General features: G+C 39.5%; 1 long non-coding RNA gene across 1 annotated transcript; it reads left to right on the top strand.

Annotated features, from left to right (window-relative positions):
- Window positions 1-282: 282 nt before the first annotated feature.
- Window positions 283-10622, top strand: LOC139745884 (uncharacterized). The gene is made up of 3 exons (XR_011712015.1): window positions 283-420; window positions 1751-1919; window positions 8336-10622. It is a non-coding gene; the product is annotated as an uncharacterized lncRNA (long non-coding RNA).
- The last annotated feature ends 14658 nt before the right edge of the window (window positions 10623-25280 follow it).

Here is a 25280-nt window from a genome sequence, read left to right as displayed (position 1 = left end):
GACGCCTTAGGTAACTCTGTTATTAGACCATGAGAGGCAACAAGTCTCTAACGATAGTAGTCAGGGTTGGCAGCCATGATTGTTTACCCCCAGACGGAAGGTGAAGGAATGATACATTCCCGCCGACACCCTGGATTATTGATAGTTTTAGAAGTCTCTGATTTAAAGAAGATTAAATTGACTCCTGAGTGTCAAAATCGACTTGAATAGAAAAGTAGAGCCAAAGGGAAAACACGTCATACACATTAATGACAACTTGTGGGTCGAATAACTGAAGCAAGTCAGCCGCTAATTTGTAATACAAACGCTGGGCTCTTGAGGCAGACAGACACAGGTGACAGTGATGTCCACACTTAACGACGAATTACTGTGCATTCAAGGCAAAATGAAGAGGTTTCGATAACCCCCACTCCATAGGCGGTAAGTAAACCCTAACCTACGCTTACTCGTAGTAGTAGGTCTAACAAGTGATGATGAGGTTGAGAGAGAACAACTTTAAGGAATTGCTACATATCCCTGAACCAACCAATCAGGCAGGAGGCAGGTATATCGAAGGTGGGAGGGGGGGAATAATAAGACCCGGTGAAGACGTACGAGTTCTGAGGAGGAAGCACTAGTCATGTCAGGGCGTGGGACAAGCCTTTTGATGGAAGCCAAGGATCACCATCACCCATTACATAAGAGGAGGCAGCCACAGAGAAAGAGAGGTCAGGTTAAGACATCGACAGAGAGGAAAAATTGTTGCACATTCTCTCTGTTTTAAAGTTTATGGTCGGCAGTGATAGAATTTACCTCATTTAGGGTTAAATGTTAACTGTCTAGAGACAACGGAACAGTTACAAGCGAAATAGACTTGTGGGTATAGGAAAGTGGAGTGTTGCTGAAAAGAAAACGGGTGGTGTGATTATCATCATCCACCCACTCAAGGACATAATTAAAAGGATGATGATTAGGTGGTAGGTTGGTTAGTTGGGTTAGAGGACTATCAACTGCAAGTATCATTAAGATAAAGGTAGATAGAGAGATAGATAGTAGGTAGATAGACATCAATACAAGGAATTAATAATATTCTTAACAATTAATCAGTGAATTTTCGAGTGGTGACATGAGAAAGATAGGAAATTGTATTTAAAAGTAAATGAATGAATAATACGCGAAATACTCCCATGATATTATAATTAGTACTTTGTTGAGCAGGCTAAATACAAGGGTGGTGAAAGGGGGCAACTGTTGTGTTTGCTAACCAACGCTGGACTCTTCACTCCATACTCCTTTTTTTCTTTTTATTTTATTCTAATTTCCAAGTTTATTATTTCACTAATATAACCTGTGCTTGGGATTCCAAAAAAAAAAAAGAGAGAGGTGAAACATTCTTCTAGTTGATTTCACCATTGTCTGGAGATAGATACGGGAAATATGTCGGACTTAATGGAAATCAGTTGTTAGCATGAATACATTTTCATATTGTGTAAAGGTTCATTTTCTTTATTTTCTTCTTGACTAATGTATTTCTAGAGACGTGCATAAGTATTAGCAAACATTACGCACATGACACAGATTCATGACGATAGAACTATGATTTATATAGTTTGATTGATGACGACAGAACTATGATTTATATAGTTTGATTGATGATAGAACTATGATTTATATAGTTTGACTGATGACGATAGAACTATGATTTATATAGTTTGATATCATATATTCCATTCATAAAGTTCAATGGTTAGTAATCATATTATTGTTTCAGGGGAAGGCGACTGGAGATGAAGGAAGGATGTCAGCCAACTTCAGCCAACACTGTTTGTACTTCTCGCTTTGGGTCGTGTGCAGAGTCGTGTAATAAACAGCCGACGCCTAGACGAGAACATGGGCGCCACCTGTTGAGGAGGTGGATAACTACATCAAGAAGTTGCCAGGTATGATCATGAGGTTTTTTGTGATGGTTTTTTTTTTTTTCTATTTTTGGATATTCCATCGTTATTATATCTAGATGAACCTAACCTGCTATATTTCAAATTTAACGACATAACGTTATCTCCTTCAAGAATATCACAAATATATATATATATATATATATATATATATATATATATATATATATATATATATATATATATAAACCATGATCTAATATCATACGTCTGGCAGGGTTTTACGGATGATTAGGCAATCACTGAACATATCGTACCGATCTGTCGAAAATTTAGATCGTGATTTTTTTTTTTTTTGTGCACAAGTAATAACTGTAATGGAGATTTAACACATCACAATTTTTTAAACGGACGGGTGATACTGATAGTGGGTTAGTGGAGACAATTACGTGAAAAGATAATAGCATTAACAGAAGAGGTAATTTTCATTTCTATGAGAAAGAGATTAATGTAGGCAAATTGGATTCGGTGACTGCAATGTTAACGACCTGAGTACGACTTTGCGTAGGATGTCGTGACCTTTGAGCTTATCCTTAGGTCATCATACTTAAGGATCGTACCCTCGTGCTAAAAGAATTTAAGATTAAAGTGTCACATCCATTTGAAAAAAAAAAATAGGATTATCACTAAAATACGTGGCTGTTACGCTATAAATATGAGAGAAGAGTGTGTGCTTTATATGTAATTAGAATAAACTATTGAAATTATATATATATATATATATATATATATATATATATATATATATATATGTCTATTCCTATGAGTCCACGGGGAAATGAAACACGATAAGTTCCCAAGTGCACTTTCGTGTAATAATCATATCAAGGGAGATACAAGAAAGAAATATAAATCAGTTGATATACAACGAAGAGACGTAGCTAGGACGCCGTGTGATGATGTGATTAGTACACGAAAAAGCACTTGGGAACTTATCGTGTTTCATTTTCCTCGTGGACTCAGGAATACACTTGATCACGCGCTGAATTGTGAACCTTTTCATTATATTCGTGTTTTCTGTGTCCCACGTGAGCAAGGTAGTGCCAGGAATAGATATACTTGATGTGAAGTGGGTTTTCAATCTTAAAGAAACTGTGAAGATAATTCTCCCTGGATTCTATTGTACATCATGAAGAGTTATTCCCAGGTAATTCCAATTGTGAATGTCATAGATCAAATAGAAACAAAAAAAAAAGAATCGGGGAGGTGAAAGGATTAGGTTAATGAGAAGTATTTAGGGCCACTAAGACGAGAAAGACCTGAACTTTGTGGGAAATTGGATTATCTTTTTGATCCCATATTGATTAAGGATGGAAAAAAAAAAAATCTGATAACTTGGTGGTAAGAGAGTCGAGTATGCAATAGTCTTTCTATGAAATTATCTTTCACTGACTATATATATATATATATATATATATATATATATATATATATATATATATATATATATATATACTTATTTTGCAGACTGTGGCGTGTTGAAACTTGAATATTCATGAGGGTGAGAGATGTGCATGGCATAGAATGAATTAGACCGATGTGGTATACGGGGGGCGGTTGTTAAAACAAGGCATGTAAAACGGTTAAGGTAAACCGGAAAATAGTATATTATACATGAAAGCTAGAGAACGGATGCGTGCAAATGAGGCCATTGTATGTTTGTTTCTGGCGTTGTCTGGTTATGGCTGGAAAAGCAATTAAGGTCTAGAAAAATAATATAGATATACACATTCATGCATGTATACCTCCAAATATACAAGCGCAGCTGCATACATATGCGTAACCAGGTGCATATATATTGCAATATCAGATCAGAGATTATTCCAATCGACGCTGACCCGTAAATGTACAACACCCGCATCATATATATTGAACCAACTGGCCAATAATGGACTGGGTGTTCATATGCCCGTGATATTTTTTTTTCTTTTTGCTTATTTTTTGCCTTTTACGTATTTTATTACACGAAAAGTAATAATGTATATAATTCCTAGTTTTTTTTTTTCATTTTTCTCAATAGGAATAATGGGAAAAGAGGCGGTAGTGGTTGTAGATGGACGTAGAGATTTAAGAGAATAATTTGATTGCATTTCATTGGTGCCCGTAAAGTGAAAGAAGCTGCATTGCAGTAGTGCTCTTAAACTGATAGAAGCGTAGCCACAATTTTTATTCTTTTCTCGGGTTCTACCAAATGATCACACACAGTGAAACAGATGAGTGAAAAGAGACAGGAGAAAGAGGGGAGAAGGAGAGAGAAGATTAACAAAAAGAGAACATTAATACACCCCCCTTCATACCCTGGGTGGAAAATACGGCCCTTTCACAGTACACACAGCGAGGGAGACGTCCCATGTATAACCTTTTACGATAACGAGAGGGATTTCTCCCTATCACATACATTATCGTAGGGGAGAGTTGATACGTTTAGATCCCCTTCTGATAAAAATAGATTTGTGTGTGTGTGTTGTGTGTGTGAGAGAGAGAGAGAGAGAGAGAGAGAGAGAGAGAGAGAGAGAGAGAGAGAGAGAGAGAGAGAGAGCCTCATCATAAACAGGAGAGTGTGTCCACCCATCCCTCCTACTAGAGAAAACGCGACTTTCCCTAACATACAAAGACGGCACCACTCCATAAAGATACAGTACATCCAGCTGCCTAGGAGGGGCAAATATTTCCACCCCTTCACAATAGGTGACAACCAGTATTACCACTCCTGTACAATTTCCACCCCTTCACAATAGGTGACAACCAGTATTACTACTCCTATACAATAATTAATGATATTACTTCCCCTACACAATAAGTAGTAGTGTCCTCTCTCCCACACAGTAAGTGTAAACAACCACATACGCACACAAACAGACATTCACAGGTGCACTACCCCCCCCCCCCATTTACTTCCTTGGGGAGTGTTTGCTCCCTCCAGGCTCGATTGCTAGCCTCCTCTCTCTCTCTCTCTCTCTCTCTCTCTCTCTCTCTCTCTCTCTCTCTCTCTCTCTCTCTCTCTCTCTCTCTCTCTCTAATGCCGAGTTGTTGACCGTAAGATGCTGCAGCCGTGATCACCGGAGGGTTATAGCTAATGTATCCTGTTACAGCTTTATTATCTCTCTCTCTCTCTCTCTCTCTCTCTCTCTCTCTCTCTCTCTCTCTCTCTCTCTCTCTCTCAAGTATCAGTAATATAGGTATTTTTGACCCTATAAGTGCACAGATGTTTTGAATTCTTACACACTTGATTTAGCTGAACCTTTTTCGTGTTGCAGCAAACCTGAAAATATTCGTTTTAACGATTGGTTTATTGTTATGGCTGCAAAAATAAAGAAAAAAGAAAGAGTTCATTGCTCTGGCATTCAGCAGCGTAGTTTCTTTGAGTTTACTACTGTATATGTAGGCTACAGCATTGCTGCTACTGCTATCTGTAACCCCCCCTCCCCCCTCCTCCTCCCATCCCCAAGATTGTGGTGTGTCAAGGGAGGGGAAAAAAGAAGACCTTTTGTTTAGGGAGCTGCAGGAAGAGATATTGCAACTATTGAGAGGATTAGGGCAAAGTAAGAGGAACACCATCAGGAAGATGTCGGGGAAGTTAGGATCATCCAGGGAGGGAGGTATCCTGGAGGAGGAAAGAGGGGCCAGTAATGCTATTACATTGGCTTTTCATTAAACACCTTTATCTCTTTACCCTGACACTGTGACACCTGCAGTACAGTGAGGATTGTGTCTTATATCTTGCAGTATTGACGACAGTGTAGCTGCTTTAGTGTCTCCTGTAACTGTATATATATATATATATATATATATATATATATATATATATATATATATATATATATATATGATACAGCGCTGGTGGCTGATTCATGTGGGAAACTGCAGAAGCTGGTGACTGAGTTTGGTAAAGTGTGTGGAAGAAGAAAGTTAAGAGTAAATGTGAATAAGAGCAAGGTCATTAGGTACAGTAGGGTTGAGGGTCAAGTCAATTGGGAGGTGAGTTTGAATGGAGAAAAACTGGAGGAAGTGAAGTGTTTTAGATATCTGGGAGTGGATCTGGCAGCGGATGGAACCATGGAAGCGGAAGTGGATCATAGGGTGGGGGAGGGGGCGAAAATTCTGGGGGCCTTGAAAAATGTGTGGAAGTCGAGAACATTATCTCGGAAAGCAAAAATGGGTATGTTTGAAGGAATAGTGGTTCCAACAATGTTGTATGGTTGTGAGGCGTGGGCTATGGATAGAGTTGTGCGCAGGAGGATGGATGTGCTGGAAATGAGATGTTTGAGGACAATGTGTGGTGTGAGGTGGTTTGATCGAGTGAGTAATGTAAGGGTAAGAGAGATGTGTGGAAATAAAAAGAGCGTTGTTGAGAGAGCAGAAGAGGGTGTTTTGAAGTGGTTTGGGCACATGGAGAGAATGAGTGAGGAAAGACTGACCAAGAGGATATATGTGTCGGAGGTGGAGGGAACGAGGAGAAGAGGGAGACCAAATTGGAGGTGGAAAGATGGAGTGAAAAAGATTTTGTGTGATCGGGGCCTGAACATGCAGGAGGGTGAAAGGAGGGCAAGGAATAGAGTGAATTGGAGCGATGTGGTATACCGGGGTTGACGTGCTGTCAGTGGATTAAATCAAGGCATGTGAAGCGTCTGGGGTAAACCATGGAAAGCTGTGTAGGTATGTATATTTGCGTGTGTGGACGTATGTATATACATGTGTATGGGGGGAGGTTGGGCCATTTCTTTCATCTGTTTCCTTGCGCTACCTCACAAACGCGGGAGACAGCGACAAAGTATAATAAATATAAAAAATAAATATATATATGTAGTCTTTTAGAATTATATGTGGTGTGTATAGTCTTAGTGTTATCTTACTCACCTGAAGAGGATGTTCAAGATAATTTGTTGGGTTTATCTCCTGATGTTGATGCCTTTCATAACTGTGGTAGTTGATAAGGCCTTGAAGCCCAGGTAACCAACCATCCTCGTTGCAATCTCGTGTGATGGCCGACCTGTTCATCTCCTCACAATATTGTCTTTCCGAGATTACAGTGCCTGTATTATGAATTCAGACCTCTGTATCAGCTCACATCAGTTAACCAGTTTAATTTCAGGGAAAGGTTGGATTGTATCACGCTGGAATTGAATTGGGGAATAGAAGAGATATGGTATTTCTTATGATCATTAGGTGGAAGAATATGATGGACCTTCATGATAGAGAACTGTTTTACTTGTGTATTTTTCATTTTCTAAAACCCTCCTCTGCCGCATTAAAAACATGCTGTTTCCTTGCTCTTCCTTCATTTGATATCATGGTCATTGTTTCTGTGTTTCAGAGTTAACTTTTTCTGGTTCGATCTTATTAAGCTCCTGGCCGCACAGGGAAGTACTACCATGCTGGCTTAGGAGTGTTGAAGTGATGTCTTAGGTGTGAGAAAAGGCCCTTACCTTACAGTGGAATAGGGAACATGGGTATCTCAAACCTAAAATACCTAGAAAGGTTAAAAAAAAATGGGGGGGGTGGGTGATAAGACCCAATAAAAGATGTGAATGAAAGGAGGAGTTTAGCATGTTCTATGAGGAAAATATAAGTGACACTCCAGCCAGCAAGTGTTGATAAGATTTAACAAGATTAAGAAACCATATACTTTGATTATCCCCCAGATTAATATGATGAATCTGTGGCTGTTGATTACCCCAGATTAATTTGATGAATTTGTCATTGTTAAACACCTTCAGATTTGATGAATCTGGCAGTTGATTACCCCAGATTAATTTGATGAATCTGTGGTTGTTGATTACCCCTAGATTAATTTCATAAATCTGTGACAGAATTGTTCTTGTCTTGTGGCATTACTATCAGACACCTGTAGCACTGTGCTGTATTACCACACACTTGTAAAATGAACAGCATTGTCATCATACATCTGTAACAAGGACTGCTGATTGGTAAATACACTTGTAACATGATTATGGTAGCTGTAATTCACTCCTTGGTTCTGCACTTACAGCAGAGCCAACTAGTATATAGCAGTATTGATAACTTGCTGATAATGAGTATTCAAAAAATATATTTAAAGCACAGAGGAAACTTGGCTGGCAGGAGAAAGCCATTTCCTGCCATGTACTTAAAACCTGTCACTTGCACATAATCAAAGAGGTATTTCCAACCACAGTCTGTAAAAGAGGGCGACAACTTAACCACTGGAGAGAAAAAAAGAGAATTCATTATATGCCTTCATTAAATGGGATAGAGATCATTACCTGTTGACTTGGCTTCCATTTCATTTTCCATTTCATTTATACTTAACTGAACTCAAGAGTGGTGAGGTTATGATTGAGCATCATATTTTTGAGGAAAATTGTCTTTGTTAAGGGAGTTTTTCACTTTATTTTTTTATTTTTTCTCTGTCTCCATTTCAGAGGCTCCTGGAAGGTCAAGATAAAGTCACACTGAATTGCAATGCTAAAACCTCTTGACACAGAGAGGTTATAGGATAGAATAGGAATGGAGAGGAAGAGAGAGTATATAGAGTTAACAGATCTTCTGGCCAGTAATGACCTTACCTGCAGAAGGAAAGTGAGTACTTGTTATATTTTTTACCCAGCTAATAATAATCTATTGTCTGGGGATATTCATCTAGTGCCTCCATGAGTGAGTCAAGTGCCTTGGCATTTTCAACAGCAATTCACACTTTATTCCTGTTGATGATTATCTTACCTGTAAAGTGATATTTTCCTATACCTGTGTAGAAACACTTATCCCAAACCTGTAGTTGGTTGTTTCTGTTTATAGGATTCCTTTGTCCCTCAAATAGCTTCTGTACATCAGTGGTAACAGATTGTGGGTGTATTTTCTTTAAATGCCGATCAAGTCACGACAGAGCTCTTGCTCCTGTAGAGGGAATAGTTTGAGTTACTTACATCTTTCCTATCAGGCCTCCTTTGTTTAGTTCTGGTATTAGCCTTGATCTTTCTTCACATGTCTTAGTCCTTTAGTTAACCTTGTGTCCCTTTTCTGGACTCCCTCAAGCATAACTTGGCCTTCCATTTTATATAGAGACCAGAATCGTTTGGGATGCCTAATTACAGAAAGTTTATGTGGTATCAGATGATATCTAATGAAAGGCCTCACAATAACCCAGTTTTTATTGTGTGTGTGAGTTTTTTTTTTCCCCAAGTCATGCTACTCTTGTTGGAATTTCACTTCATTACTGTTGATAATCCATAGAGACAATAATCAAAGTACATTAAGAGATAGGGGACATATGGAGATGATCAACAGAGAGACAAAGCATAAAAATGTGGAAAAACTTAGAGAGATAAGGTAGAAAAAGAAAACTGACATTGAATTGGATACTTACAATGAGAAATGGAGAAGAGATTAAGCAGAAAAATGACATAGGGAAAGAGAGAGAGGGGAAAGGGAAAGACAAAAACAGATAGGTGAATTATAGAAAGAGAGAGACACACGCAAATATGTTTAGTCTATGATTAAAGCACACTGCTTTCTCCTGCTGATTACTTTCATCTTCAAAATTCGAGTGATGGCAATTATATATCACTCTTCCATAGGATTATGTATCCTTACACCTTTTGATATCTTCATAGTAGTATGTTATCATCTCTTGGGATAGGAGAGAAAGAATACTGCCCATTTATTCCATGATTAACGTAGAAGGCAACTAAAAGGGGGTGGGAGCAGGAGGCTGGAAATTCTCCAATCCTGATTTGCTTTCCCAAAAGAAGGAATGGAGAGTGGGACCAATTGAATATTTTTCCCCTCTAAGGCTCAGTTGCCTGTTTTAACACTAGCTCACTAATGCAGGAAATGGCGAATGTATGGAATGTGTGGAAGTCGAGAACATTATCTCGGAAAGCAAAAATGGGTATGTTTGAAGGAATAGTGGTTCCAACAATGTTGTATGGTTGCGAGGCATGGGCTATGGATAGAGTTGTGCTCAGGAGGGTGGATGTGCTGGAAATGAGATGTTTGAGGACAATATGTGGTGTGAGGTGGTTTGATCGAGTAAGTAATGTAAGGGTAAGAGAGATGTGTGGAAATAAAAAGAGCGTGGTTGAGAGAGCAGAAGAGGGTGTTTTGAAATGGTTTGGGCACATGGAGAGAATGAGTGAGGAAAGATTGACCTAGAGGATATATGTGTTGGAGGTGGAGGGAACGAGAAGTGGAAGACCAAATTGGAGGTGGAAAGATGAAGTGAAAAAGATTTTGAGTGATCGGGGCCTGAACATGCAGGAGGGTGAAAGGCGGGCAAGGAATAGAGTGAATTGGATCGATGTGGTATACCGGGGTCGACGTGCTGTCAATGGATTGAATCAGGGCGTGTGAAGTGTCTGGGGTAAACCATGGAGAGTCTGTGGGGCCTGGATGTGGAAAGGGAGCTGTGGTTTCGGGCATTATTACGTGACATCTGGAGACTGAGTGTGAACGAATGGGGCCTTTGCTGTCTTTTCCTAGCGCTACCTTGCACACATTAGGGGGGAGGGGGATGTTATTCCATGTGTGGCGAGGTGGCGATGGGAATAAATAAAGGCAGACATTATGAATTATGTACATGTGTATATATGTATATGGCTGTGTATGTATATATATGTGTACATTGAGATGTATACGTATGTATATTTGCGTGTGTGGACGTGTATGTATATACATGTGTATGGGGGTGGGTTGAGCCATTTCTTTTGTCTGTTTCCTTGCGCTACCTCGCAAATGCGGGAGACTGCGACAAAGCAAAATAAATAAATATAAATGATATATATATATATATATATATATATATATATATATATATATATATATATATATATATATATATTTTTTTTTTTTTTTTTTTTTTTTTTTTTTTCATACTATTCGCCATTTCCCGCATTAGCGAGGTAGCGTTAAGAACAGAGGACTGGGCCTTTGAGGGAATATCCTCATATGGCCCCCTTCTCTGTTCCTTCTTTTGGAAAATTTATATATATATATATATATATATATATATATATATATTTTCTTTTAAACTATTCGCCATTTCCCGCATTAGCGAGGTAGCGTTAAGAACAGAGGACTGGGCCTTTTTTGGAATATCCTCACCTGGCCCCCTCTGTTCCTTCTTTTGGAAAAATTAAAAAAAAAAAGTGAGAGGGGAGGATTTCCAGCCCCCCGCTCCCTCCCCTTTTAGTCGCCTTCTACGACACGCAGGGAATACGTGGGAAGTATTCTTAATCCCCTATCCCCAGGGATAATATATATATATATATATATATATATATATATATATATATATATATATATATATATATATATATATATTCCTATGAGTCCACGGGGAAAATGAAACACGAAAAGTTCCCAAGTGCACTTTCGTGTAATAATCACATCATCAGGGGAGACACAAGATAGAAATATAACAGTCAGTTGATATACATCGAAGAGACGAAGCTAGGATGCCATTTGGTAAACATATGATTGTCCAAAACATACAACGAGCGTTCATAAACTTATCATTTTACAAATCTTATCAACAATAAAGTTATCTAATTTGTATAGACCATCACTAATATTAAGATTATAATTCTTTGTGTATTTAATGATAGAAGATTCAATAATATTTCTCTTGGTAATAGAGTTAGACTTAATAACTGAGATGGCGTTACTCCAGTCAATTCACTGTTCATAGTTTTTAGCATGATTAAACAAGGCATTTGATTCTTGTCCCGTTCTTATACTGTATTTATGTTGCTTAAGTCTAACAGAAAGATCCTTGCCAGTCTGACCAACATAAAATTTATCCCAGTTTCCACAAGGCACTTTATAGATGCAACCAAGAGAATTTTCTTGTGAATTCCTGATTAAGATATTCTTTATAGTATTATTGTTGCTAAAGGCAACATTTACAGTAAAGGATTTAAGCAACATGGGAAGCAAAGTGAAATTATTATTAAAAGGGAGAACTAAAAGATTCTTGGTGTCATTGGGAGGTTTGGGCTCAACTCTATAAAATGATTTCTTTGCTAACTTAAGGGATTTATCAATGAAAGATCTAGGATACTTTAACTTAGATCCAATAGAATATATCTTCTCAAACTCATCATCAATAAACTCTGGACTGCAAATACGTAATGCCCTAAGGACCATAGATTGAAATGATGATAATTTAACTCTTTCATGTTGAGATGAGTAATAATGGATATATGAGCATACACTGATTAGGTTTTCTGTATATGCTAAACTTAAACTTGTTTCCTTGTCTATGGATCATGCAATCTTAAATTTGTTTCCTTGTCTATGGATCATGCAATCTAAAAATGGTAACATACCATCATTTTCATTTTCAACAGTAAATTTGATGGAAGGTACTAAATTGTTAAGTATGGGGAGAAATATTTGTAAATTTTCATTTGTTGGCCAAACACAAAGAACATCATCTACATACCTAAACCAAATTGCATTAGAAGGTAAGATATCCTTTAGTAATTTTGTTTCAAAAAATTCAATATAAAGATTACTTAGTACAGGTGAAAGAGGGTTACCCATTGCCATACCAAATTTTTGAGCATAATAATCTCCATTAAATAGAAATACACAATCTTTTATAGACAATTTCATCAGTTCAATGAAATTAGACTTTGAAACATGACAATTAAATTATCATCATTTCAATCTATGTTTCTTAGGGCATTACGTATTTGCAGTCCAGAGTTCATTGATGATGAGTTTGATAAGATATATTCTATTGGATCTAAGTTAAAGTATCCTAGATCTTTCATTGATAAATCCCTTCAGTTAGCAAAGAAATCATTTTATAGATTTGAGCCCAAACCTCCCATTGACACCAAGAATCTTTTAGTTCTCCCTTTTAATAATAATTTCACTTTGCTTCCCATGTTGCTTAAATCCTTTAATGTAAATGTTGCCTTTAGCAACAATAATACTATAAAGAATATCTTAATCAGGAATTCACCAGAAAATTCTCTTGGTTGCATCTATAAAGTGCCTTGTGGAAACTGGGATAAATTTTATGTTGGCCATACTGGTAAGGATCTTTCTGTTAGACTTAAGCAACATATAAGAACGGGACAAGAATCAAATGCCTTGTTTAATCATGTTAAAAACTATGATAATTGTATTGACTGGAGTAACGCTGTCTCAGTTATTAAATCTAACTCTATTACAAAAGAAATATCATTGAATCTTCTATCATTAAATACGCAAAGAATTATAATCTTAATATTAGTGATGGTCTATACAAATTAGATAACTTTATTGTTGATAAGATTTGTGAAATGATAAGTTTATGAACGCTCGTTGTATGTTTTGGACAATCACATGTTTACCAAATGGCGTCCTAGCTTCGTCTCTTCGATGTATATCAACTGACTGTTATATTTCTCTCTTGTGTCTCCCCTGATGATGTGATTATTACACGAAAGTGCACTTGTGAACTTTTCGTGTTTCATTTTCCCCGTGGACTCATAGGAATATCTTGATCACGCGCAAAATTGTGATCCTTTCCAATATATATATATATATATATATATATATATATATATATATATATATATATATATATATGGAAGTAAGGGGCGTGGGGGAGGAATGGGATGTATTTAGGGAATCAGTGATGGATTGCGCAAAAGATGCTTGTGGCATGAGAAGAGTGGGAGGTAGGCAGATTAGAAAGGGTAGTGAGTGGTGGGATGAAGAAGTAAGAGTATTAGTGAAAGAGAAAAGAGAGGCATTTGGACGATTTTTGCAGGGAAAAAATGCAATTGAGTGGGAGATGTATAAAAGAAAGAGACAGGAGGTCAAGAGAAAGGTGCAAGAGGTGAAAAAAAGGGCAAATGAGAGTTGGGGTGAGAGAGTATCATTAAATTTTAGGGAGAATAAAAAGATGTTCTGGAAGGAGGTAAATAAAGTGCGTAAGACAAGGGAGCAAATGGGAACTTCAGTGAAGGGGGCTAATGGGGAGGTGATAACAAGTAGTGGTGATGTGAGAAGGAGGTGGAGTGAGTATTTTGAAGGTTTGTTGAATGTGTTTGATGATAGAGTGGCAGATATAGGGTGTTTTGGTCGAGGTGGTGTGCAAAGTGAGAGGGTTAGGGAAAATGATTTGGTAAACAGATAAGAGGTAGTAAAAGCTTTGCGGAAGATGAAAGCCGGCAAGGCAGCAGGTTTGGATGGTATTGCAGTGGAATTTATTAAAAAAGAGGGTGATATTGTTGACTGGTTGGTAAGGTTATTTAATGTATGTATGACTCATGGTGAGGTGCCTGAGGATTGGCGGAATGCGTGCATAGTGCCATTGTACAAAGGCAAAGGGGATAAGAGTGAGTGCTCAAATTACAGAGGTATAAGTTTGTTGAGTATTCCTGGTAAATTATATGGGAGGGTATTGATTGAGAGGGTGAAGGCATGTACAGAGCATCAGATTGGGGAAGAGCAGTGTGGTTTCAGAAGTGGTAGAGGATGTGTGGATCAGGTGTTTGCTTTGAAGAATGTATGTGAGAAATACTTAGAAAAGCAAATGGATTTGTATGTAGCATTTATGGATCTGGAGAAGGCATATGATAGAGTTGATAGAGATGCTCTGTGGAAGGTATTAAGAATATATGGTGTGGGAGGCAAGTTGTTAGAAGCAGTGAAAAGTTTTTATCAAGGCATGTGTACGTGTAGGAAGAGAGGAAAGTGATTGGTTCTCAGTGAATGTAGGTTTGCGGCAGGGGTGTGTGATGTCTCCATGGTTGTTTAATTTGTTTATGGATGGGGTTGTTAGGGAAGTAAATGCAAGAGTTTTGGAAAGAGGGGCAAGTATGAAGTCTGTTGGGGAAGAGAGAGCTTGGGAAGTGAGTCAGTTGTTGTTCGCTGATGATACAGCGCTGGTGGCTGATTCATGTGAGAAACTGCAGAAGCTGGTGACTGAGTTTGGTAAAGTGTGTGAAAGAAGAAAGTTAAGAGTAAATGTGAATAAGAGCAAGGTTATTAGGTACAGTAGGGTTGAGGGTCAAGTCAATTGGGAGGTGAGTTTGAATGGAGAAAAACTGGAGGAAGTGAAGTGTTTTAGATATCTGGGAGTGGATCTGGCAGCGGATGGAACCATGGAAGCGGAAGTGGATCATAGGGTGGGGGAGGGGGCGAAAATTCTGGGAGCCTTGAAGAATGTGTGGAAGTCGAGAGCATTATCTCGAAAAGCAAAAATGGGTATGTTTGAAGGAATAGAGGTTCCAACAATGTTGTATGGTTGCGAGGCGTGGGCTATGGATAGAGTGGTGCGCAGGAGGATGGATGTGCTGGAAATGAGATGTTTGAGGACAATGTGTGGTGTGAGGTGGTTTGATCGAGTAAGTAATGTAAAGGTAAGAGAGATGTGTGGAAATAAAAAGAGCGTGGTTGAGAGAGCAGAAGAGGGTGTTTTGAAATGGTTTGGGCACATGGAGAGAATGAGTGAGGAAAGATTGACCAAGAGGATATATGTGTCGGAGGTGGAGGGAACGAGAAGTGGGAGACCAAATTGGAGGTGGAAAGATGGAGTGAAAAAGATTTTGTGTGATCGCGGCCTGAACATGCAGGAGGGTGAAAGGAGGGCAAGGAATAGAGTGAATTGGATCGATGTGGTGTACCGGGGTTGACGTGTTGTCAGTGGATTGAATCGGGGCATGTGAAGCATCTGGGGTGGACCATGGAAAGTTGTGTGGGGCCTGGATGTGAAAGGGGAGCTGTGGTTTCGGGCATTGTTGCGTGGCAGCTGGAGGCTGGGTGTGGTCGAATGGGGCCTTTGTTGTCTTTTCCTAGTGCTACCTCGCACACATGAGGGGGGAGGGGTATGGTGTTCCATGTGTGGCGGGGTGGCGATGGGAGTGGGTGGGGGCAGACAGTGTGGGTTGTGTGCATGGGTATATATGTATGTGTCTGTGTGTGTATGTGTGTGTGTACATTGAGATGTATAGGTATGTATATTTGCGTGTGTGGACGTGTGTGTGTGTATATATTGTGTATGGGGGTGGGTTGGGCCATTTCTTTCATCTGTTTCCTTGCGCTACCTCGCAAACGCGGGAGACAGCGACAAAGCAAAATAATTAAAAATATATATATATATTATCCCTGGGGATAGGGGAGAAAGAATACTTCCCACGTATTCCCTGCATGTCGTAGAAGGCAACTAAAAGGGGAGGGAGCAGGTGGCTGGAATCCTCCCCTCTCTTTGTTTTTTAATTTTCCAAAAGAAGGAACAGAGAAGGGGGCCAGGTGAGGATATTCCCTCAAAGGTCCAGCCCCTCTGTTCTTAACGCTACCTCGTTAACGCGGGAAATAGCAAACAGTATGAAAGAAAGAAAAAAATATATTTATATATATATATATATATATATATATATATATATATATATATATATATTTATATATATATTTATATATATATATTTTTTTTTCATACTATTCGCCATTACCCATTATATATATATATATATATATATATATATATATATATATATATATATATATATATATATATCCCCTGGGGATAGGGGATATATATATATATATATATATATATATATATATATATATATATATATATATATATATATATATATATATATATATATATATCCCCTGGGGATAGGGGAGAAAGAATACTTCCCATGTATTCCCTGCGTGTCGTAGAAGGCGACTAAAAGGGGAGGGAGCGGGGGGCTGGAAATCCTCCCCTCTTGTTTTTTTTTAATTTTCCAAAAGAAGGAACAGAGAAGGGGGCCAGGTGAGGATATTCCCTCAGAGGCCCAGTCCTCTGTTCTTAACGCTACCTTGCTAATGCGGGAAATGGCGAATAGTTTGAAAGAAAAAAGAAAGATATATATATATATATATATATATATATATATATATATATATATATATATATATATATATATATATATATATATATTTATTATTTATTTTATTTTGTCGCTGTCTCCCGCATTAGCGAGGTAGCGCAAGGAAACAGATGAAAGAATGGCCCAACCCACCCACATACACATGTATATGCATACACGTCCACACATGCAAATATACATACCTATACATCTCAACGTATACATATATATACATACACACACAGACATATACATATATACACATGTACATAAATCATACTGTCTGCCTTTATTCATTCCCATCGCCACCTCGCCATACATGAAATAACAACCCCCTCCCCCCTCATGTGTGTAAGGTAGTGCTAGGAAAAGACAACAAAGGCCCCATTCGTTCACACTCAGTCTCTAGCTGTCATGTAATAATGCACCGAAACCACAGCTCCCTTTCCACATCCAGGCCCCACAGAACTTTCCATGGTTTACCCCAGATGCTTCACATGCGTCGACCCCAGTATACCACATCATTCCAATTCACCCTATTCCTTGCACGCCTTTCACCCTCCTGCATGTTCAGGCCCCGATCACTCAAAATCTTTTTCACTCCATCTTTCCACTTCCAATTGGGTCTCCCACTTCTCGTTCCCTCCACTTCTGACACATGTATCCTCATTGTCAATCTTTCCTCGCTCATTCTCTCCACGTGACCAAACCATTTCAAAACACCCTCTTCTTCTCTCTCAACCACACTCTTTTTACTACCACACATCTCTCTTACCCTTTCATTACTTACTCGATCAAACCACCTCACACCACATATTGTCCTCAAACATCTCATTTCCAGCACATCCACCCACCTCCGCACAACTCTATCTATAGCCCACGCCATGCAACCATATAACATTGTTGGAACCACTATTTCTTCAAATATACCCATTTTTGCTTTCCAAGATTACGTTCTCAACTTCCATACATTTTTCAATATATATAGATATATCTGGGGATAGGGGAGAAAGAATACTTCCCACGTATTCCCTGCATGTTGTAGAAGGCAACTAAAAGGGAAGGGAGCGGGGGGCTGGAAATCCTCCCCTTTCATTTTTTTTTTTCGAAAGAAGTAACAGAGAAGGGGGCCAGGTGAGAATATTCCCTCAAAGGCCCAGTCCTCTGTTCTTAACGCTACCTCGCTAATGTGTAAAATGGCGAATAGTATGAAAGAGAAAAGAAAGATATATATTTTTTTTCATACCATTCGCCATCTCCCGCGTTGGCGAGGTAGCATTAAGAACAGAGGACTGAGCATTTGAGGGAAATCCTCACTTGGCCCCCTTCTCTGTTCCTCCTTTTGGAAAATTAAAAACAAGAGGGGGAGGATTTCCTGCCCCTCCCCTTTTAATTGCCTTCTACGACACGCAGGGAATACGTGGGAAGTAATCTTTCTCCCCTATCCCCAGGGAGTTGTTGTTCGCTGATGATACAGCGCTGGTGGCTGATTCATGTGAGAAACTGCAGAAGCTGGTGACTGAGTTTGGTAAAGTGTGTGGAAGAAGAAAGTTAAGAGTAAATGTGAATAAGAGCAAGGTTATTAGGTACAGTAGGGGTGAGGGTCAAGTCAATTGGGAGGTGAGTTTGAATGGAGAAAAACTGGAGGAAGTGAAGTGTTTTAGATATCTGGGAGTGGATCTGTCAGCGGATGGAACCATGGAAGCGGAAGTGGATCATAGGGTGGGGGAGGGGGCGAAAATTTTGGGAGCCTTGAAAAATGTGTGGAAGTCGAGAACATTATCTCGGAAAGCAAAAATGGGTATGTTTGAAGGAATAGTGGTACCAACAATGTTGTATGGTTGCGAGGCGTGGGCTATGGATAGAGATGTGCGCAGGAGGATGGATGTGCTGGAAATGAGATGTTTGAGGAAAATGTGTGGTGTGAGGTGGTTTGATCGAGTAAGTAACGTAAGGGTAAGAGAGATGTGTGGAAATAAAAAGAGCGTGGTTGAGAGAGCAGAAGAGGGTGTTTTGAAATGGTTTGGGCACATGGAGAGAATGAGTGAGGAAAGATTGACCAAGAGGATATATGTGTCGGAGGTGGAGGGAACGAGGAGAAGAGGGAGACCAAATTGGAGGTGGAAAGATGGAGTGAAAAAGATTTTGTGTGATCGGGGCCTGAACATGCAGGAGGGTGAAAGGAGGGCAAGGAATAGAGTGAATTGGAGCGATGTGGTATACAGGGGTTGACGTGCTGTCAGTGGATTGAATCAAGGCATGTGAAGCGTCTGGGGTAAACCATGGAAAGCTGTGTAGGTATGTATATTTGCGTGTGTGGACGTGTGTATGTACATGTGTATGGGGGGGGGGGGTTGGGCCATTTCTTTCGTCTGTTTCCTTGCGCTACCTCGCAAACGCGGGAGACAGCGACAAAGTAAAAAAAAAAAAAAAAAAAAAAAAAAAAAAAAAATATATATATATATATTTATTTTTATTTCATTATACTTTGTCGCTGTCTCCCGCGTTTGCGAGGTAGCGCAAGCAAACAGACGAAAGAAATGGCCCAACCCACCCCCATACACATGTATATACATACGTCCACACACGCAAAATATACATACCTACACAGCTTTCCATGGTTTACCCCAGACACTTCACATGCCCCGATTCAATCCACTGACAGCACGTCAACCCCGGTATACCACATCGCTCCAATTCACTCTATTCCTTGCCCTCCTTTCACCCTCCTGCATGTTCAGGCCCCGATCACACAAAATCTTTTTCACTCCATCTTTCCACCTCCAATTTGGTCTCCCTCTTCTCCTCGTTCCCTCCACCTCCGACACATATATCCTCTTGGTCAATCTTTCCTCACTCATTCTCTCCATGTGCCCAAACCATTTCAAAACACCCTCTTCTGCTCTCTCAACCACGCTCTTTTTATTTCCACACATCTCTCTTACCCTTACGTTACTTACTCGATCAAACCACCTCACACCACACATTGTCCTCAAACATCTCATTTCCAGCACATCCATCCTCCTGCGCACAACTCTATCCATAGCCCACGCCTCGCAACCATACAACATTGTTGGAACCACTATTCCTTCAAACATACTCATTTTTGCTTTCCGAGATAATGTTCTCGACTTCCACACATTCTTCAGGGCTCCCAGAATTTTCGCCCCCTCCCCCACCCTATGATCCACTTCCGCTTCCATGGTTCCATCCGCTGCCAGATCCACTCCCAGATATCTAAAACACTTCACTTCCTCCAGTTTTTCTCCATTCAAACTCACCTCCCAATTGACTTGACCCTCAACCCTACTGTACCTAATAACCTTGCTCTTATTCACATTTACTCTTAACTTTCTTCTTTCACACACTTTACCAAATTCAGTCACCAGCTTCTGCAGTTTCTCACATGAATCAGCCACCAGCGCTGTATCATCAGCGAACAACAACTGACTCACTTCCCAAGCTCTCTCATCCCCAACAGACTTCATACTTGCCCCTCTTTCCAAAACTCTTGCATTCACCTCCCTAACAACCCCATGCTCTGTGGAAGGTATTAAGAATATATGGGGTGGGAGGTAAGTTGTTAGAAGCAGTGAAAAGTTTTTATCGAGGATGTAAGACATGTGTACGTGTAGGAAGAGAGGAAAGTGATTGGTTCTCAGTGAATGTAGGTTTGCGGCAGGGGTGTGTGATGTCTCCATGGTTGTTTAATTTGTTTATATATATATATATATATATATATATATATATATATATATTTTATTTTTTTTTTATAATAATAATATATATATATATATATCTTTCATTCAAACCATTCGCCATTTCCCGCGTTAGCGAGGTAGCGCCAAGAACAGAGGACTGGGCCTTTTTTGGAATATCCTCACCTGGCCCCCTCTGTTCCTTCCCTTGGAAAATTAAAAAAAAAACGAGAGGGGAGGATTTCCAGCCCCCCGCTCCCTCCCCTTTTAGTCGCCTTCTACGACACGCAGGGAATACGTGGGAAGTACTCTTAATCCCCTATCCCCAGGGATATATATATATATATATATATATATATATATGTGTGTGTGTGTCGGAGGTGGAGGGAACGAGGAGAAGAGGGAGACCAAATTGGAGGTGGAAAGATGGAGTGAAAAAGATTTTGTGTGATCGCGGCCTGAACATGCAGGAGGGTAAAAGGAGGGCAAGGAATAGAGTGAATTGGAGCGATGTGGTATACTGGGGTTGACGTGCTGTCAGTGGATTGAATCAAGGCATGTGAAGCGTCTGGGGTAAACCATGGAAAGCTGTGTAGGTATGTATATTTGCGTGTGTGGACGTATGTATGTACATGTGTATGGGGGTGGGTTGGGCCATTTCTTTCATCTGTTTCCTTGCGCTACCTCGCAAACGCGGGAGACAGCGACAAAGCAAAATAAAAAAAAAAAATTTATATATATATATATATATATATATATATATATATATATATATATATATATATATATATATATATATATCTTTCTTTTTTCTTTCATACTATTCGCCATTTCCCGCGATAGCGAGGTAGCGTTAAGAACAGAGGACTGGGCCTTTGAGGGAATATCCTCACCTGGCCCCGTTCTCTGTTCCTTCTTTTGGAAAATTGAAAAAAAAAAAAAAAAAGAGGGGATGAGTACCAGCCCCCCTCCCCCTTCCCTTTTAGTCGCCTTCTACGACATGCAGGGAATACATGGGAAGTATTCTTTCTCCCCTATCCCCAGGGATATATATATATATATATATATATATATATATATATATATATATATATATATATACACAGGAGGGTGAAAGGCGTGCAAGGAATAGAGTGAATTGGAACGATATGGTATACCAGGGTTGACGTGCTGTCAATTGATTGAATCAGGGCATGTGATGCATCTAGGGTAAACCATGGAAAGTTTTGTGGAGCCTGAATGTGGAAAGGGAATGTGGTTTCGGTGCATTACACATGACAGCCAGAGACTGAGTTTGAACAAATGTGGCCTTTGTTCTCCCCTAGCACTACCACATCATAAACAAATTAAATAACCATGGGGACATCACACAGCCCTGCTGCAGACCAACATTCACGGGGATCCAATCACTAACCTTGTCACAGAGTCACAGATAACACTTAACAACACTTAACTTGGACAACTCATTCTTTACAACCGTAGATTTTTCCTGTGATGGGTGCTTGCCCAGACTTCTGTCAAAATGGTAGGAGCAATAGATTGAGGTAGTAGGCAGGAACATCAGATAAGAGCATTAGCTAAAGTAGTAGGTAGGAACATTTGGTAGTAGTATTCAGCAGGAACATTAGGAAGGAGCCTCTGAAATCACTGTGCTAGAGTTGGCCTCTGGCACTGGCCTGTCAAGTGTGAGGCACTAAAGGCTAAGAAGTAGCACTAGAGTTAACCCGTTAACCACCTCCTTGTTGGAGTTCCCAAAGGGAACAGGTGTCAGAGATATAAAAACAGAAACTTACTATGGCCTGAAAAATACCCTGCATTTTTGTATTTCTTGTTTAGAAAATATATTAGCTTTAACCCTCAGTCAGGGTCAAATTTTTCATGCTGGAACTGGTTTTGTGGTCAGAATGTTGTTTTGATGCCAAGTCTTGTAATTATGCTTTAAAGTGGTCATGTCTTTGAAAAATTTCTATATGATTCTTTTCATACTTCTTTGCTATCTGTCTACTCAAGCATTTAGAATAGTATACTTTATTATTTGAAGTATAAAAGCACTTCTTTGCTATACTTTAATGTTGAAACAAGTTTTTTGACTAGAAAAATACCTGGGACTGTTTCCTGCATTTTTTGTCAATATTGCTTTGAAAATAGACATGCTTATAAGATCCAATACAGAAAGTATTTTTCATGCTGAGTAAGATTCTGGTGTTGATATATTTTGGGTTCATTAAGCCGTAATTAAGGTTTACGATACCATGTAATTATGAGGCCAATAATCACATCAGCCCAAAGAAGCAATATAGGAAATTGTACAGTACTGTACCAAATATAGAAGGTTTTCATTGTTATATTCCAATCCTGAACAAAACATTTTTGGCATCTCAAATATCCTGAACTGTTACATGCATTTTTTTTTTTTTTTTTTTTTTTTTAGGGGTTCTACTACTTGCAGCCTAGAAGGGAATAACTATTTAATATATTTATTTATGCTTGTGGCATAAGAAGAGTGGGAGGTAGGCAGATTAGAAAGGGTAGTGAGTGGTGGGATGAAGAAGTAAGATTATAAGTGAAAGAGAAGAGAGAGGCATTTAGACGATTTTTGCAGGGAAATAATGCAAATGAGTGGGAGACGTATAAAAGAAAGAGGCAGGAGGTCAAGAGAAAGGTGCAAGAGGTGAAAAAGAGGGCAAATGAGAGTTGGGGTGAGAGAGTATCATTAAATTTTAGGGAGAATAAAAAGATGTTTTGGAAGGAGGTAAATAAAGTGTGTAAAACAAGGGAACAAATGGGAACTTCAGTGAAGGGGGCTAATGGGGAGGTGATAACAAGTAGTGGTGATGTGAGAAGGAGGTGGAGTGAGTATTTTGAAGTTTTGTTGAATGTGTTTGATGATAGAGTGGCAGATATAGGGTGTTTTGGTCGAGGTGGTGTGCAAAGTGAGAGGGTTAGGGAAAATGGTTTGTTAAACAGAGAAGAGGTAGTAAAAGCTTTGCGGAAGATGAAAGCCGGCAAGGCAGCAGGTTTGGATGGTATTGCAGTGGAATTTATAAAAAAGGGGGGTGACTGTGTTGTTGACTGGTTGGTAAGGTTATTCAATGTATGTATGATTCATGGTGAGGTGCCTGAGGATTGGCGGAATGCTTGCATAGTGCCATTGTACAAAGGCAAAGGGGACAAAAGGTGAGTGTTCAAATTACAGAAGTATAAGTTTGTTGAGTATTCCTGGTAAATTATATGGGAGGGTATTGATTGAGAGGGTGAAGGCATGTAGAGAGCATCAGATTGGGGAAGAGCAGTGTGGTTTCAGAAGTGATAGAGGATGTGTGGATCAGGTGTTTGCTTTGAGGAATGTATGTGAGAAATACTTAGAAAAGCAAATGGATTTGTATGTAGCATTTATGGATCTGGAAAAGGCATATGATAGAGTTGATAGAGATGCTCTGTGGAAGGTATTAAGAATATATGGTGTGGGAGGCAAGTTGTTAGAAGCAGTGAAAAGTTTTTATCAAGGCATGTGTGCATGTAGGAAGAGAGGAAAGTGATTGGTTCTCAGTGAATGTAGGTTTGCGACAGGGGTGTGTGATGCCTCCATGGTTGTTTAATTTGTTTATGGATGGGGTTGTTAGGGAGGTGAATGCAAGGGTTTTGGAAAGAGGGGCAAGTATGCAGTCTGTTGTGGATGAAAGAGCTTGGGAAGTGAGTCAGTTGTTGTTCGCTGATGATACAGGGCTGGTGGCTGATTCATGTGAGAAACTGGAGAAGCTGGTGACTGAGTTTGGTAAAGTGTGTGAAAGAAGAAAGTTGAGAGTAAATGTGAATAAGAGCAAGGTTATTAGGTACAGTAGGGTTGAGGGTCAAGTCAATTGGGAGGTAAGTTTGAATGGAGAAAAACTGGAGGAAGTGAAGTGTTTTAGATATCTGGGAGTGGATTTGGCAGCAGATGGAACCATGGAAGCAAAAGTGAATCATAGGGTGGGGGAGGGGACGAAAATTCTGGGAGCCTTGAAGAATGTGTGGAAGTCGAGAACATTATCTCGGAAAGCAAAAATGGGTATGTTTGAAGAAATAGTGGTTCCAACAATGTTGTATGGTTGCGAGGCGTGGGCTATGGATCGAGTTGTGCGCAGGAGGGTGGATGTGCTGGTAATGAGATGTTTGAGGACAATATGTGGTGTGAGATGGTTTGATCAAGTAAGTAATAATAGGGTAAGAGAGATGTGTGGTAATAAAAAGAGTGTGGTTGAAAGAGCAGAAGAGGGTGTTTTGCAATAGTTTGGTCACATGGAGAGAATGAGTGAGGAAAGATTAACCAGGAGGATATATGTGTCAGAGGTGGAGGGAACAAGGAGAAGTGGGAGGCCAAATTGGAGGTGGAAAGATGGAGTGAAAAAGATTTTGAGTGATCAGGGCTTGAACATGCAGGAGGGTGAAAGGTGTGCAAGGAATAGAGTGAATTGGAACGATGTGGTATACGGGGGTCGACGTGCTGTCAATGGATTGAACCAGGGCATGTGAAGCGTCTGGGGTAAACCATGGAAAGTTCTGTGGGGCCTGGATGTGGAAAGGGAGCTGTGGTTTCGGTGCATTATTACATGACAGCTAGAGACTGAGTGTGAACGAATGGGCCTTTGTTGTCTTTTCAAAGCGCTACCTCGCGCAAATGAGGGGGAAGGGGGTTGTTATTCCATGTGTGGCGAGGTGGCGATGGGAATGAATAAAGGCAGACAGTATGAGTTATGTACATGTGTATATATGTATATGTCTGTGTGTGTATATATATATGTATACGTTGAGACGCATAGGTATGTATATTT

This window comes from Panulirus ornatus, chromosome 63 (assembly GCF_036320965.1).
Source record: "Panulirus ornatus isolate Po-2019 chromosome 63, ASM3632096v1, whole genome shotgun sequence".
NCBI classification, from domain to species: Eukaryota; Metazoa; Arthropoda; class Malacostraca; order Decapoda; family Palinuridae; genus Panulirus; species Panulirus ornatus.
Note: the sequence above shows the minus strand (reverse complement) of the source record. Positions and strands in the feature narration are given on the sequence as shown.